This window comes from Micropterus dolomieu, linkage group LG06 (genome assembly GCF_021292245.1).
Source record: "Micropterus dolomieu isolate WLL.071019.BEF.003 ecotype Adirondacks linkage group LG06, ASM2129224v1, whole genome shotgun sequence".
In the NCBI taxonomy this organism is placed as follows: domain Eukaryota; kingdom Metazoa; phylum Chordata; class Actinopteri; order Centrarchiformes; family Centrarchidae; genus Micropterus; species Micropterus dolomieu.
The window spans coordinates 6,307,963-6,325,947 of NC_060155.1; the positions used below are offsets into that span (position 1 = coordinate 6,307,963).

Sequence of the window (17,985 nt, forward strand, 5' to 3'; positions counted from 1 at the left end):
AGTACAGACACATGCCACTCGTCATGGCTGAAGCTCAACCTGTGATGAGCTGGGCGTGGCTGAGAGCGGACGATAAGAGAGGATTTGATGAGAGAAGCACTTTGTAATGATATCATCCCTGCTGTGAGCACCGAGTGAACAGGAATACGCTGTCCAATGTGCTTTTCCAATTACATAACACTCAAGTGACTGGCTGCGGGTAATACAACCTTTAGAGGGCAAACTGTGCCCATGGCGAAATAGAGCATCATGATTGCCCCTCAATCCATAGAAAATTGATTGACACAGGTAGAATCCTGTAGGCATTTTCTCATTACAGTTAGGATTTAATTGCACTGAGTGTTTGGCAAAGAACTGTAAGACGATATAGCAGGCGAGAAGGCTTCTAATAGACGTTCCCTGATTTGCATTAACGATATATTCTCAGAGGCCCCTTGTGTTCACTTGTGCACGCCCACACAATTTCACAAATCTGAATACATCTCTGAGTGCATGGCGCATGAACATGCATGGACACATGCACAGTGTACACGTGTATGCACATAGATATGCAAGTGCACTCACCACATCTAATATACTTCCACTTTGTTTGTCCACATCAGCTGTTTTTACTTTCTGTTAAATTATGCATACCAGTGTTTCTGCACATTTGTGTATGAAATGTGGGGAGGTGGAGGATGGTCAATGTGAGCTCACAGTGGTCAGTGCAGTAAAACGTGAGAAACAATCCTGCTGTGCCAAGAAGCCGGCATGAGGTCACTGCTAAACAAATGCAAATGTAGGCCTGCGGAGGCCCCCGAAAGCTGTTGAAGATGAGAAATGCACAAACAATCTCTGGATTGAGGTGCTGATGATGAAATATCAATCTCTCGTCAGAGTGCTGACCCCGACCGTGTAGCTCGTCATTGAAACCCAGGCAGCGCTTCGTTATTTGGGTCCGAAAACGATTTTGGCTCGCACTCAGAAGCACGTCACATTTGATTAAGGTGTGCCTAGCTGGAGGCCTGACCATGCATGACCAATTCCTGCTTTGGTTTCACCTAAGCGCTGTTTTACATTATCATGTCAGTCAAAGAGAGTAATTAAGCCTGGGACGTCTGACAGTGTTTAGGAGATGAGAAAACACGTCAGAGAGTGCAATTGAGAGGAGAAGGGGAGCATGGATGGAGTGCTGGCTTAACAGTTTCAGTGTGTGTGTTGTAAAGCATTAAGATGGCAAGACTGTTACACTGAAACCAAACTAATAACATTTCTGCAGTGAAATTAATTAGAATCACTTTTATCAAAAAAGTTTGGAATTATAATTCTTCTGCTACTTAGGAAGGCTTTAATCACAATATGAATGCACATGTCTTTTCATCAACATAGGACGGGAATTTATAGACTTTCTCACTGGTATAAAAGGAACTCTTATGGGACACACTCTATATATATATAGTGTGTGTGTTTTCTGTTCTATAGTTTCCAGACATCTGAGCAATGTTGGAAACAGAGTGTTTGCAAGCTGCAGAGCACTGGACCATCGCTCACATCTGCTCTTATTGGTGTCTGATTGGTGTTGTTGTGACACAGCAGCAGAGCTGTTAAGTAGAAGATGGAGTAGGGCGGGGTAGGCAGTCAGATAATGCCGTAATAATGGAGATCTCCATGCTAAGAGGCCCTGGAACAGAAGGGTCTACTTAGCATAAATAATTCAACGTTATGTATCAGAGAGGAAAAACGGTTAGCTCAGCAAATCAATGCAAGAGCAGATGAGCCATCGGAGAGCAGGACTGCCCATCACTGCTATACTCAGAGTGCGCAGTGAATTCAAAACAAGGAGAGAGAAAAACGTTACGGGTTAATTGTCATACAGCGAGCAACAGGCTACATGTCATGGCTATTTAAATTCCTGGCCAACCCTGGATTCCAAACTCTGCCACTTCCACTGCTCCATCTTCATTTGATGTATGTCAAAGTCAGGGACAGGACAGCATTAACTCTGTTTTTTTTCTGGATTTATCTGTGACCTGACTTCCTTAGAGCAAGTGAACGAATTGGGGAGACACTAATTGCGCGCCATTTGACATATCCATTTCCACAGCTGGATGTGCAGCCATGCGCTGCGGATGGAAAGTGCCTCTCAGAAGGGTACAGATTAGGCATGCAATTGGCCGGCTGTGCCCTGGTTCTGTACTGCTGACCCAGTTACCTCGGGGCTGCTGTGGAGTGTGGAGGGTCCGTCCGGTGGAGCACTCAGCAGACAGCATGTAGAGCAGCCCGCTGTGGCTTCCCATCAGCCACCTGGCCCTCAACTCCACGGCAGCCTGATCCCAGACCCCAGGAGAATGTTTGTGTTCGTGACAAGAAACATGTCTAATAGTTTATTTACCTCGACGAGTTCTGCTGGTCGGAACTATTGAATGAAGCCCTAATGCTTCCAGCTGAGGCCAATAATGAATAAGGATTAAAGGACGGGAGCAGTGTGGACCCTTCGTTAGTGTGTTAAGATTTACAGCTGGGCGGGCTCTGCATGTGTGTGCCTTTGCCAGCGGTTCACTTTATCCTGCCACAAAATGGGCTCCTTCCCCACTGGACCAGCTCTTTCTCACTGGCTCAGTGCCCACTTCCTGTGTGTGCTGCTGTTGTTTACTGTTGACTTCCTGTGTGCCAAGATGGGGGAACATTTGGCTAATACACAGTACGGCTAGCACACAATAGCAGTAGGCGGTTTGGATGGGAGGCCTCTGCCTGTTAACAAGGCTGACTGATAAGCAGTGACTCATTAACAAGCCGAGGTACACAGAGCCTGGGGGAATTACCGCCTAGCCACTGTGACATTAATAAGAGGTCTAAGCTATTTTTCCATTTGGCTCCACTGGCACAGCGCTAAACCAGTGGTTTCCAATCTCGACCCTGGCTATTTACTGGCTCCAGTGCTTTTCCATTTGTTTCAGCCACTGCTTACCTGGTCTGATTGGAGCTGGACAGATCAGTATTGTCAGTGTGGGCTACAGTTAATGACATCTGCTGCTTCAATGGAAAACCAGACACCTCATTAGTTTTCTCCAGATTCATTCAGAAACATCTGGGGAGGAGCCCAATTAATTCTTCTTATGCTGAGCATGCCAATTAATTAGCAATATGTTTGTTTAAAGAGAAAAAGACAATGACATATTCTAACACATAGCCTAGATTTTAATCAGTAATACTGATGATGGTTCTGACACTTTATAGATCCAATTAGGCATCTAAAATACACTCAGTACAATTTGAAAAAGAGCTCTAAGTAACTGTCTCCTATCAAAATCCAAAGCCATATTACTCCCATTGTCTTGTGTGTTTATTTGTATCTGATCCTTTAAGTGTTTTGTCGTCCGGATCAGTTTTGTGATTATAAATTAGATCCTGATTGGCTGGCATTAGTTTGCAGCAGATTCACATCTGGCAGAAAACCAATTATTTCTCCTGTTCATCATGCCGATTAATTAAGGCGCTGTGGCTGATTGATTAAACTCCCAACAAAGCTCCAACCATGAGCAATAGAGCCTTGGGGATGATTTGCATCACACATTATACACATTGCTGTGTCATGTTATCTTCATAAAGCTCTTCAGACATGTCGAAACATTACATATGCGTACGCGACAGGAAGAGAAACCCACAGCTCAACAAGGAACAAGTGTTGATAAGTAATATGTGGCTAAATTAAGCAGAATTAAGATGCAGTGGCGCGCCAGTATCATTGGATCTTAAAGGTATCAGGAGCGCTCAAACAAGTCTCCATTAGACCTCATCAATCTCAGGCAGATCTCATCCACCCTGGCCCACTCAGGCCATGTGAGATTACATCAGAACCGATCAATCTCGCCTGCTAGCATCATAATAACAGCAAGTGCCATTTAAAAATTGAAAGAGAGAAGTGCTCTTGAGATTTTGCTAAGCAGTGACACACTCGGCTTCCTCTCAGGTTCTCTTAAAAGACACATCACTCTGCAGCAACTCGGTTGAGGAAAATTGGGGGTCCAGCATTTGCAGAGCTGTCAGCTTTAAACCATCACTTCACAAAGGCAACGCAGATTAAACAAACCTAACAACAATAACAACGAAAGCCTTGGAATAAATTAATTCTCTTCGTTTTCAACAACAGGAGCTCTTATTATTGCGCTCTGCACTCAACTGGCTTTTCCTTTGATCGGGTCCCCCACTCTCACCACTCCCAACCCGCCCCCATTTTCTCCAGTTACCTGCCTGAATTCTCTACTGGGTGTTTTAATTGATTGCTGTGGGGTTGGAAATCACCCATCCTGTCACTGACGCATGGTTGGTCAGACCAATGGCTTCCGGAAAAGGTGTATATGTTTGTTGAAGCCCATCACTGTGCTATGACGGGGTGCCGGAAGACTTGAGTGCGTGGCTGTAAAGCGCAGCATCTGTATTGATTGAGTCTGAGTGCTGAGGGTTCCCCCTGAGCGCAGGAGCTCCTCCAATGAAAGAGCAGAGGTTGCTCTTGTTTATTGCCTCTTTTTGATGATGCCATCACTTCAGCTGGTGGTAGGGAGTGTGTCTGTGGGGGGATCTTATTGCTGATATCACAACCATAAAGCCATTTTAATTCACCTGTGGGCTATCTTGTGAATTCTCCCTAGTCTGGTTTCTGCTGAGGATATCGCCGTCCATTCCCTGGATGGTGAGTCCCTCTAACATAGTACTGTGACATACCGAACCAAGTGTTGTGAAGCTATAAACTGGCATGGACATAATTGCATTACATGTATAAATCTTTGCAAAATGTGTACAAATTATTAAATTCTTACTTGAAATACTTCTGATTATGCTGTTTTTCTGCAAGCATGCTTGGTTATTTTACTTTCCCCATCTATAACATAACTATAAATGGCTGTTTGATGGAAATAATTTGTGATAAATTTACCAGCTTAGAGCTGAATTGACTGGAGTCTGGCACTTCTGCTGATCCAATGTCAAAGTGAATCAGCAGCCAGACTGACAGAGTCCTCAAGGCTGTGTCCTGTCTTGGCACATGCAGTTAAGTTTTTCATAGCTTTAGCTTTGGCTGACTGATTAACAGTCAGAGTGACCAAACTGAATGCTAGCTGTAATTTCTGAGCTGCAACAAAATGATATGTTATGCTAGTAATAATAAATTGTTGTACTGAAGCCATCTTTAATATTGGTTTTAGCAGTAAAACAGTTGGATGGTATCATTATTAAAATTTTTGTATTGTAACACAGCTAATGTTCAGAGTTCATTTGCGGTTCCACTGCACTGCTGCACTCCGTATGCTGCACAATCACACTGTACCACACTGCTCGTATGCTCATAGCTCCCATATCCATCTGCTATTAAAATGCATTCTGTTTTATTTTAAATGCCCTTTCCATTAATACAGTTGCATTTAGTGTGTAGTTCCCATTATCATTATGGCTGCATTGTAATTGGATTACATTTTTCATGCGCCCTATAGCACAGCGGGAAAGTAGTATGGGAGCGTGCATTGTCAACAAGAACAAACATGACAGGTGTAGGATCATTGGACTTCATACTATAGTGCCTGGATTTACTTTTCATTGAAGTGGAAAAGGTCGTCTTTTATGAGTCTTTCCTGGAAGACAACGAAAATGATGACGTGTGGTTTTTTGCCGCAGTTTGCAACTACTGTAAAGGCTATGGAAGAGGAAAAGTAGTGAAAACTGGTGGGAATGGAGAGTGATTCTGTGGGTGTCTTTGGGTAATCTGATTGGTTTGCAAACTATGGAGTGAGTTTAAACTTCTCTGCACTGCTTGCAATATGTGAATACACACTGTGTGGACTGTATTTACTCCTGGCTGAGGTTTGATCACCTCCCTAGGTGGTCTATGGACCTGATAACTTTCGGATTGTAACGTGCATTTACTCGCTGTATCAGCATTTTGTTTTTCATCCAAGAGATCCACAAAGACATCACATTTTAATCCTAGGTGTAAAGGAGGCCAGACTGCTAAATCTTTCAACAGAAAGTTGAGTAAATAGTCTGTAATCTTTCTTGCACTCTTTTCCTTGCACCAAGTTTTTTTTCTCCGGTGCTTTTGTGTGTTAGTTTGATTATGTTCTCCTTCAAAACCACACTCTTGATAGATCACCTAACACGATGAATATCTACATTTTTTTGAATACTTTAATTGTACTGGTGAATACAGTGACTGTGACCTACAGTAGATATCATTTCACCTACCAGCTCTTCTTTTTTTGGGGCGGAGGAATTGAGGAGGATTCCAAAACAGCAGTCTATAGATGAAAACAAAAATAAGCTTGTTGGCTTTATTCTGTTGTCCTTGAGTTTTTAGAGAGTGATGGATCCATGTTTTCCACTGGCAATTGGTGCAGGGAATATATTGCCTTCCTTTAAACATTTCATAAGGTCAGCTGATCAATCAAACAATCTATCACTGTGATGGAAGTGGAAGCTTCAAACTCACACACTGCCCAGTGGACAGGTGCAGCCTTGGCTTTTATTCTGCATCTGGTCCTCGACACTGATCAGGGTATGATGAACACATGATGAGTGGATGTGGCTTATGATGACGGAGCTGTCGCCGCGCGATGTAACTCAGTGCTACCGCACTGACTGAAGACAAAGGCACCAAATAGGCATCTCTAATCTCCCTGCTGAATGAATCCGAAACAAAGAGAGGAGGAACGCAGACATAGAGGCTTGGACACACATAGGATAAGCTGATTACCCAGGAAAGTAGGGAGGGCGAGGGAGACAGAGGGAGAAAGACAGAGGCATGCACGTGAACAAGAGAAATCCATACAGTAAGGGAGCTTTAGGGCAGAGAAATGAAGGAGGAGGGGTAGTAAGAAAAAAGCAAGTGCACTCTAATGATGGGGTGCACAGACTGGAGAGAAAATGAAAAGAAACATCGTAGGGAGCGAGGGAGGAAGAAAAAACACACAGGAAGAAAAAGGGTGAATGTTTAAAAGGACCAGCTATGGCGCGCTACATAGAGCATGCAATAGGAAAATGAAAGGAATGCATATTTGCCTGTGATATCCTCCTAAGGCACGCGACACAATCAAAAACAGGACATTATGCAAATGTGAGGTGGCTACGGCAATATAATCGCTACCTGAGTCATTTCACCTGCTCTGTTCACTTGTCGCTATATATGCAAACAGAATTACACCCAATCCAGGTGTACGGGCTAAATATACAGCTAATTAAAATTAATGAGATTTACTTAGAAAAGAATATGCTTCTTCCCTAAGCTGCTTATCCCCGCATGAGAATCGACTATACACATTGATACACACACCTTTGCCAGTGCACTCACAAATACACACACACACACATGCACCTTCTATTCCTTCACTACGCTTTCTCACACCCTGGTAGGCAGACTATTTAGAATCCTTGGGACACTTGCACACACACACACACACACACACACACACACAAACACAAACGCTTAGTCTATCTTTCAGCCAGCTTTCCTCTCACCCAGACCCAGAACATGCTCCTTGTTCAATGAACACGCAAGTCCTTGACTGTATGTTGGCACACACACACACACACACACACACACAAACACATTCACAGAGATTCTCAGGGATGCACACACACACAAACATGTAAACAGATGCTAACACACACTCTGAAACAATTTAAGAAAAACACTTATGTACATATTTATGCATAAAGACAAGCACAAGTACACACGCGCACACACACACACACACACACACACACACACACACACACACACACAGAAACAAAGCTCAAATAGAGCTTTGAAGGCCTTCTAGTCTTTACTTAAACAAAAATATCCTTGTGAGCCAAGCTGTTGACTGCCAGGCGAATATGTTTGTGTGCCTGCTTATCTATCTGTGTGTATGCATAAGTGTGTGTGTTTAGCAGGCCAGTCAATGCATGCATATATATTCCCCACACAGAATGGCACTTCTATATACAGTATATCATACAGTGTAAGCTTTTGATATGTAACATTTCTTCTTTTTACAGACTTATTTTTTTTGTCCATAAGGTGGTGTCCAACCAGCGACGCTCCATTTCCTAGCGAGCAGAGTGCTGAGTAATTAAACGGTCCTCTCTGTTGAAGGAGTGGAGTGGGGGGGTTGGGAAAATGACACAGCACGAATTAATCACACACTTTATTAACAGACTTAGGATTCGGTTCCTTTCTCCACTGCAGCTAGCTGCACCACTTGGCACCCACCCAACTTATGTCTCAGCCGACACCACGCATATTTGTACTACACGTACAGTAGCTTCCACATGCACTCACACACTCACACGAGTACTGTGCGAACACACACATGTACACACTCCTCTTTTTTCTGTCTCTATCTACATTTCTCTCCTTCTGTCGCTGCTTCATTTCTCAGCTTGGTGAGTACTTGAATGTCATTATGACTTTTGCTATCAAAAGCAAACAGCGGGACTGGATTGAGGAGTGTATGCCAGACCTCCCGTTTTCCACGCTGAGAGTGCCACAGCATGTCGAGTGCTATTTTGATCGTTCTGGCTTTTTTTCCCTGTTTCTTTTCAACAAATGGGCCGGCGTTTTGAAAGGACAGATTCATTGACAATGCTCCAGCTGTGAGGCTCAAACGGCCCACGTGCTATAGTTTCTGAATAGAAACCTCCCTCTCTATATATTTATGCTACAGTCACTCTCCCTTGGCCTGTGTGTCAATGAAGATGGCTTCATATCTACCGGCAAATTCGATCCCATTTGCGTAATGCATCAGCAGACGGCACAAGTGAACGATATAATTGAGTTAATGAGCTACATGCCCTTATCTGCTGTTCATTCATACGGGCAGCCCGGGGCGTGACGACTATCAGCCTCTTACACAGGCTACTGTATGTTTGATGAGTCCCTTGAAGGGAGAATTTGATAATGCAGTCGAAGTTCCTCAAGGCAAACTGTTTTGATTTGTGAAGCAAAGAAGAATGGAGTTTATCCTCTACGTTTCTGTTTTTTTTTATTCTCTTGTTCTCTTATTCTACAATGAATATTTAAATGTTATTGTCATTTATTTATCGGGGCTTAGTGTTCAGCTTCACTGAGCTATTTTCAGGTTGATATCTTCACAGGCATGGGAGGGGGGCATATATACTTGTACATAGTGGAGGTGTCATGCTTGAATTTGTGACAGCGCTCGATGGCGTGCCTGGGAGAGCGTCTTTTTGTTGTTGTTTGATGGGTTCTGTGACATTTTCTGGTTCTTCCCCTTAGGGGTAGAAAGAGTCAGAGCTGGCCTGGTTTCATCATCCTCACAGTACAATTTACTGAGGTTCCGTTTGAAAGGATGAAGAGAAAAGGAAGGGTCATTTACGTCATAGGGTCAGTTGCCGGTGGCAAGATGACTACATGCTGACATTTCGCCGTACTGTTTTGTGTTACACCTTGATGAAGCAAACCAAGGCAAGGGGGCATGACCTACCATCCATTGTGCAGTGTTAAAGGGGATCCTATTTTAGGAAATCAGTAGTAAAGATTTGTACATGACCACTGTAGTATTTAAGCGAGCAGTCAAGTCCAAGTCACGTCACAAGTTTACAGCTCTGGGTGAGGCAGCATATTAGGCTAAGTCAAGTGACACACGTCTGAGCCCCACTGTAACCGTGTGTCCTGTAAACATGTCTGGCTGAGACACTAGACTCCTCCAGTATCTGCTCAGTCAGCCTGGCTCTGTCTTAGAGCATCAGCTAAAGTCATTTTTACTGGCATTTTCAGATTAGCTCTAGCCAGCATGTAATTAATTGACTGGCACATATTCCCCAAACAATAGATGTCTATCACAGCATAATGTAGACACAACTACCAGTGGTTACTCAGGGCATTTTACCATAGTGAAGGAGTGACAACAGAAGGCAGGAGGATGGCGATGTTGGTCTGTTGCTTAAGTCTCAATCTTCGCTACTGCCATCAAATTTCCCGTCAGAGTTGAATCACTTAACTCCCTCCGATTAACTGATGTTGCACTGTTTGAAATGAAAATGAACGCTTCAACTGAATGAAACTTGACATCTTCAATTTCAATCAAGAACATTTATATGAGCAATACTTTATGTGTATGTAGGGTCATTTAGTGATACTCTCTCACACAGAGATGAGCCAACAAACCAAATACCCCATTAACTATTCATAAATACCCCATTTAATATTCTCATTAGTTTCTATCTGTGTATAGAAACACATGGTGAGACATGCAAACACTCAAATATCAGATCAACATAGCTACTGTGGCTCATGTACTGTATTTGAAAAACACCTCACAGTAGGGAGGGTTTAAAAAAACATGCATTTATTTGACAAACAACCGCATGCATATTATTCTTTCTTTTTTGAAAACACACTGAAATGGGCCCTTTAAAGCTCTACTTGGATACTAAGATAAATATTAATAGGGACCGTGGGATGAAAAATAGCTGTTTAGCTATATCTCTGTGTAATGCATTGGCTTTCAAGCTTGAAGTCAATGTTTTATTATGCATGGTCCCTGTTAAATAAACTTCACAGTGCCAGATGTGATAGACAGCATGATAAAATAACCATTTATGCAGCAGTTTCAAAGTAAAGTCACAAAAGTAAATCCATTAAAAACAAGAAATAGAACGGTGGTGCAACACCTTCCATTTGTCGGATGATTTCTCCCAAAGTGTCACCATGACCGCATACATTTTTGAGCACCGGTGGCCCGAGGGGGAATCCCTAACCATGACAGTGTTAGTGCAGAGATCTATCCACAGAGAAATACAGTGATGCAGCAGATTTTATGCAAGATTTGAGTTACAAAGGCCACTAGAGGATGTCACTCTTTTGTGAAACAGTCTTCTTTGATTAATGAAATTTCTTTCCAAGGTAACTGGATTTTCAGATGTTTCACCGGTCATCTAAGAGCCTTTACCTCTTTCAAACTGTTTCAAACATCTTCCTTTTATTTATGGTACCGTGATCTGGATGATTCAAGTTTGTCATAGACAGGCAGTGCTTTCTCAAAATTGATGTCAGTAATATTTTATTAATGTTAAACTCGGAGAACTTGATGTGATGAACTTCCTTTATAAATGCTCGAGTTATGACAGAATGATTTCTATCTAAAAGTTGTATGTTCAAGGTAGCTGGGCTTGCTGTTTGCTTTCTTAGAGGTTCCAGCTGTTCCACCATCTATAAAAGCCTTCAGTTCAGAGTTTGACTTTAAAAGTCTCACAGTTTCCAGCCACGCCACCTGCACTGTGAGACTGTACTTAGGTGCAGCAGTGCTTTGAATTCTTACGTCAGCATGCTAACATGATCACCAAGACAATGCATTCATGCTCATGTTCAGCAGGTAAAATGTTAACCATGTGTACCATCTGAGATTAGTATGTTAGCGTGCATTTGCTGATTAAAACAAAGTACTGCTGATGGAAAGCTTTAGCATTGGTTTTGCTGCTGAGCTAAAAAGCGTGTTAGACAAGTTTAAATGTTGATGTGATGATGGCATTAGATGGAAAGTTAAGAGATCACCAAAGTTGTTGCACTTTATTCTTAGGGGAACATGAACATTGCTGCCACATTTTATGGCAATTCATTCAGTAGTCGGGATGTTTGACTAAAAACCACAGATGTGAACCTCAGAGGAAACTATGGAGAGAAAGTCAGGGGATGACCAGTAATATTAGGATTGATCCTGTAGGGGCCATAATTGTCTGTACAAAATGTCATGGCAATCCATTCTCTGGTTAAGTTATTTGAAACAACGTGGTGGACCAACAGAACGACACGGTAGCGCCACGTCACTTGCATGTGGTGCTGTAGTACTGCTGTAGACTGGTCTTAAGACCACTTTTTGATGGTCTTGCTCTCGTCTCGGACTCGACCGCATTTGTACTTGGTCTTGGACATTGAGGACTCTGGATTTTTTTTCAAGGCCAGTCAAGACCATAACTTTGGGAATATCAATAAATTGCTTGTGCATTGTCAGATTTTTTTGTTAACATCCTAACTTTGATTGGATGTAAAACGTATTGCTTTACATGCAACCAATAACCCTAATTAAAAATGTGTTGTTACTGTGACGATCGACCCCCCTCCCCGCGATGGTAAGCATGGAAAAGGAGTGTTGCAGCCCTTAGTGTTTGTATGTGGGTGTTTTAATGGGAATGTGGATCTTTCAGATCAGTTTGAGAAGTACCTATGATCTCGTTCCACATTTTATTGTGTGTCATGTAATGAGGTTTAAACCGGTCTTGGTCATGACTCAGTCTTGGTTTCTGCCCCTAAAAGTCTTGGTCTTGTCAATAAACTCTGGTCTTGACTTGGTCTCCCTTTGGGCGGTCTTGACTACAACACTACTTGCATGGCTAAAAAATCAGGTGAACAAGGACCTTCATCTATAAATGTCAGTCAGTCTGAAGGACCAGCATATGGCAATCACAAAATGAAGAAAACTAATAATTGCAGAAATAAATATATATATCATCACGGCAACATGGTGTCAACATGTCCCCCTTCCCCCACTTCTTCCCTCAGCTGTGTTGTAGTTGGAGTGTCAATCACAAGAGCTCCGGCGCCCAATCCAATAGACAGTCGACAAATTACCATTTGGAGCGGAACCTGGCCATAAATGCGATTGGGCTGGATTTGAGTCTGCTCTCCCGGCTTTGGATTTGAATAGAATAGAGTCTGTCCTCTTCTCCCCACCCCCCCACCCCCCTCTCCGTGGCTTCAGAAAGCAAGATTAGATAGAGGTAGGGAGGGAAAGCAACAAACAAAGAGAGGGAGAGAAGAGTCAGAGGAGACAGAGGGAAAATAATAAATGCAGAGCAAGAGAGAGCGTCCACAGGTCTTTAAAATTGCAAAAGCCTTAAAATAAATCTAAATTTAAGGCATTGAAAAGTGTGAAACGTCTGCATTAGGGGTCTTATTTTTCCCACCACTCTATGATATGTTTCTTTGTCCTGCATGTCTCCTCTTAAAGTATTTTAGTGCAGACCAGGGTTAGCAGGACAATAGGCTGTGTAATGTTTTATTCATCATTTAAGTAAACAAAACTGGACTTCATGTTCCTTAACAAATAATTTCATGTCGTCCTTTTTATTACACTGCCCATTCATAATTTCAGAATTTTTATTAGCTGTACTGAATCGCAAATAAGTTGCATTTGGCAGTTTTATAGCGTTCTATTTGTCGCATTGCAAGATCTGTAAACCCTCGCCACATTTTGACAATAAAGTAATTACCGTAAACAAATGACACTATTACCAGGAAGATTGTCAGCCTCTAAGAGCCTCTGTGCTGCATTTTACACAGTCCTATCAAGTCAGATTTGGCAGGAAATCTGCTAGATTGCTAACAACACAAAGAGTGAGCATTGCAGTGCGACATCAGGTGCAATATTTTCTTTATCAGTGATACATGCAAGTGATCCTTATTTTTACATACATCTGGTGCTGACATAATTCATTTAGACTCAATGAATTGATTCAAAATACAAATGTTTCTTACCTCAGCATTCAGGTTATATTTTTTTCAATATATTATATAATATATCATATATTCTACAACTCTGTACATTGATCCATTCCACATTGTCATCCAGACACACAGTTTAATTGGGCATAACATATATGTGATATGTCATAATACTATCTAGTTAACCTCAGGGAATAGAATCCATCTAGCGGTGCGTCATAGTTCACGCCATGCAGTTTTACCCCTTGTGAAATAGCATGACCGCAATGGTCTATGTGCAACAGGCCTGCTGGGGATACCTGTACAAGCTAGTACATACGCTCACTTGCAGCTTAACAATAAGCTGAAACGCACTATAAAGTATTTAATACTCCCAACTTGCCTTACTTTGCTTTTTGAGCTTTGTGTCTATAAATTTACATGTATTCCTTTGGCAGATGCTTTTGTCCAAAGCAACATAGAAATGAGGTGCAACACAAGCTGCAGCAGATAATAGAAAAGCCTTTGAGGATAAGTGCCACAGCACTCACTTCTATATTCCACCTGACACATGTGCCACAAGGCTGCAGGAGCGTGTAGTAAGATATAGGTTTGTTCAGACCGAGTAAGCCATTTTAAAGCCGCACGAGTATTTGTTTTGATTTTTGACATTTTATTTCCTAAATGAGTGATCAACTAATCCATAACGAATTGATGGATTAATAATAATTAAAGCCACGTTTTTTTGCAGCCCCACACGTGTCACATTTAGACTGCACAAGTCAACATTTCCTTTCAGCAACCCCGCAGCAGGAGATTCATCACCTCATTAGCCGGAAGTCATGTGATGTCATAATCGTCGGTAACATAAAAACTGTAATGTCCGTAATCTCTGCACTCCTCTGACCTGCATTTCTACCAGCTGAGTAGTAGTAGTATGTTGGGCAGGCAGATGGCTGGTCAGCTTGGTCAGCTCACTTTCTCTGGGGAGGACACTCAGTGGCATCTTGCTGGTGTTTGTTTCTTGCACTTGAGTTTTGATTAATGTGCAGTTTGCCAAGAACATTTCCTGCTGCTGACATCTTGTTGGTTAATTAGGACAGATGTTTAAGGCCTCCATAGTGGTCTTCTTTGCTGAATCCTGTGAATGATCTGTGATTTGGGCGGATAAGACATATGATTTTACATTAAAATATCGCCTATAACTTCTATAAAATCTTGAGTTATTCCTTCTGAAACCTGCAGACAGACAGAGACAGAGAGGGAACTGCCGCGACTGAGTTCTGGGTTATTTCAGGATGGTTGTCTTGCAGTCTAATGTGGTTTGGCACTCGCGTGTCTAGTCAGGAGGAGATATATGACTGAATTTGCCTTGAGTGGCTGGCTGGTTTCTGAATGGATGTGCTCTGGTTTCTCTGGTTGCTGATTGCTATGGTCAAGACTTTTCTCTCCTACTTTCCTTCCTCATTTTCTTCCTCTGTGTCTCCCTTTGTCTTATCTTCCCTGCTTCTGTTGTGTTCTCCTTTTGTTTGTCTTTTCTCTCCTTTGTTTTTCCTCCATTTCCCTATCCCTCCCAATTTCTATTATTGTTGGCCTCTCTATATCCTCTTCTTTTATTGTTTTTTTTTGCCTTTCTGAGGCTCTCACCATTCCTTGCCTTGCCCACTTTATTTCTCCTTTCCCTCCTCTATCTTTGTTTCTTGTTTTCTTCATCATTCTCCTCGTATTATCTTTGCTGCCTTTCTTCCCCTCCTTCCATTACCATTTTCTCCTCATTTCCCTTTCTCCTTTCAACAATGTTTCTTACCTTATGTTTTGCTATTTTCCTTTCTGCTCTCTTTTCTTTTTATATATATTTCTACCCTCTATTTTCTATACTTATTTCTCCTCCCCTCTCATCACTCGTAAGTCCCTTTTCTGTTTCCCTCTCATCTTCTTCTTCCCTCTTCCAAGCTCTCTGCGTTCCTGTCCTCCCCTCTCGCTTTATCTTAGTCTTTTTGCCTTTATCCACATCTCTCTCTCCCTTCCTGCCTCCCTCTCTGCTCTCCCTCTGTTTTTGTGCTTGCTGTTTTAGCATACTCTGCAGGGAGCACTCCTGCGATGCCAATTATATTGACTGAAGAAAAGGAGAAAGAGAAAGGGAAGGAGGGAGATGGGAGGAGGAGGAAGGGTTGGAAGACCTGTGCATGTGTGCACAAAAACACACAAAGACACACATTCATGTTGATGGAGGGAATGAATAAGAGGGGATAGAGGCTTGAGAGCACAGGAGAAGGAGAAGGAGGAGAGGAAGAACGGGATGATGAAAGAAGGGGAGAGCTGGGAGGAAGAGGACAGAGAGAAATTGGTGGAGAGAGAATCCGTCTGTGAGTGTAATAGTCTCCCGCTGTCGAACCCGAGGGAATTCACTGACTGCAGAGGGGAAGAGAGGGAGGTATGCATAGATACAGAGAGACAGAGAGAGCGTTGTGGGGAGGGGGTGGGTGCGATCACAGCAGAGAAGGAGATAGAGAGATACAGAGGGAGAGAGCGCAAGACAGAGAGAGCAGAAACAGAGGGAGACAGCAGGAAAAGAAAGATGACTTCAGTCCTTTCCTCTCGGAGCTGAGCTTGTAGGGCTCCACTCCAGGCAAATGTGGCTCGTGACATCAAATAAAATTCAGTGTCATGACTTAGAGTATGAATAGAGAGCATAAGTATATCATAGTAATGTGCTGCTGTACAGTAGCTCAGCCCTGGGAATTACTTACAGTGTGTCTGTGCAAGCCTGTGCAATGGATGTTTACACTGTATCCACTTGTGTATATTGTCACTAGTGTGTGAAAAGGGTCAGTTCACACAAATTACCAAAGAACATTTTCTGACTCACATCTGTGGTATCTGGCCATGCAGGTAGTTTTCGTTTTATTTGCTAATGATTTTAAATATCAGTCTCTCAGATTTCTGCCTTCACTTTAGTACAATGGAGGCGAATGGAATTTCATTTTTGGTGCTCACGGCATTGAAAAATAATATTTAAAAGACGTCTGCAGGGATGTGTCTTTCTAAAATGATGTCCCCATTACTTTGGATAATCCACAGACCTCGCCGTGAACATTTTTCAGTGGAACTATTTTATTCCAAAGAATTTGTCATTGATTTTTTTCAGCACCGCAAACAAAATTCCATTCAATTCTATTGAACTGGGGTGGTAGCAGAAATTTCAAAGATGGATATCTCAAAACTGCACATATAAAACCACAACTATCTGCATGGTTAGATACCACTAGAATGGTGAGAAAATATGTCTTTTGTAATTTCTGTAAACTGACCCTATTTTAATGTTCCTTTTGAAACTTGAAAATGAAAAGTAATCTTTGCAAACCTATTTTCGCAACTGCACAAGAAAATAAGCTTATAAGTCTGTTTATTGGATAGCAACATTTGAGACACTCTTCAAAAGAAAAACAACACAATCAGTTGTTTTAGAAAGTGCCCTAAAATGACATAACATTCAATTGACAAAGCCCTCTGCCGTCATAGTAATGATGACGGGAGCAAAGGAGGAAATCAGGTAACGTTAAGTCCCCAGAGGGAAGATGGAGGTGGAGGGATAGGTTAACAAAATATCTGTCCTTCCTTCTTGGTTTCTTTTAATAATAATCACAATCGCTACAAAAAGATCCCCTAACCTTCGAAGTAGTAATTAACCTAAAGCACAAGGTTTCTCTAACCTAATCAAGTCACTTTTGTGCCTAAACCTATACTAACTATAGTGTCGTCACATCATCAAACTGATTCAGTATTATGTAACTGTTGAGGAAGGCCAAGACAGAAATGATATCGTCCTGGTCATAGGGTGCCTAATCCAAAAACACTTCTTTGTGTCATTCTAAGGGGCAGCTATTAGTATTTTGTCATTTAATTTGCAGAACTTGTTGCTATATTTTGGTGCAGTGACATCTGTCAGGCATTCCATATAGCAGCTGACAGTGAGTACATATATACTGTATTTGTGCTGTATACTAATGGCTGACAAATCTGGCAAGAAACCCTAAACAGTGCAGCAAGAATGCAGATGCTTCCATCTGGCAGGCTGAGTGAATGAATATGAGTATGAAAGTGATGGGAATCATGTACTGTGGCCTTTGCAGTCACCAGCTCTCAACCAAATTAAATACCCAGACAGCGCTCTCCACCACCATCCTCAAAACCGAATGAGGGTGGAAGAACGGCGTTCATCCCTCCGGTAGAGTTCAGTGACTTGCAGTGTCCACGACAAGGAGCATTGAGGCTGCCCTGAAGGTGGAACAAAACCTTAAAAGACGTTTATATGTTTGTTTTTCACATATCAGTATATAAATATTTTAAAAGGATAAAAAAACAATCCAAAAGACCTAGCAATTGATTTCTAAAAAGAGAAACTTAGAAGACCTGCGAAGGGATGGAGAAAGAGTTTTGGGAAACTTAGGAAAACCCAAAAAAAATGACTTTTTCATAGTTGCTGATAGTTTTATATTAGCTAACATGAGTTTTCAAATGACATTGATGGTACAATG

At 42.0% G+C, this 17,985-nt stretch overlaps 1 protein-coding gene across 3 annotated transcripts in view; it reads left to right on the forward strand.

The window, feature by feature from the left end:
* The window catches only part of cadm3 (cell adhesion molecule 3), an 86,493-nt gene that overhangs the window by 2,469 nt on the left and 66,039 nt on the right, over positions 1 to 17,985 (forward strand). The window lies entirely within an intron of this gene.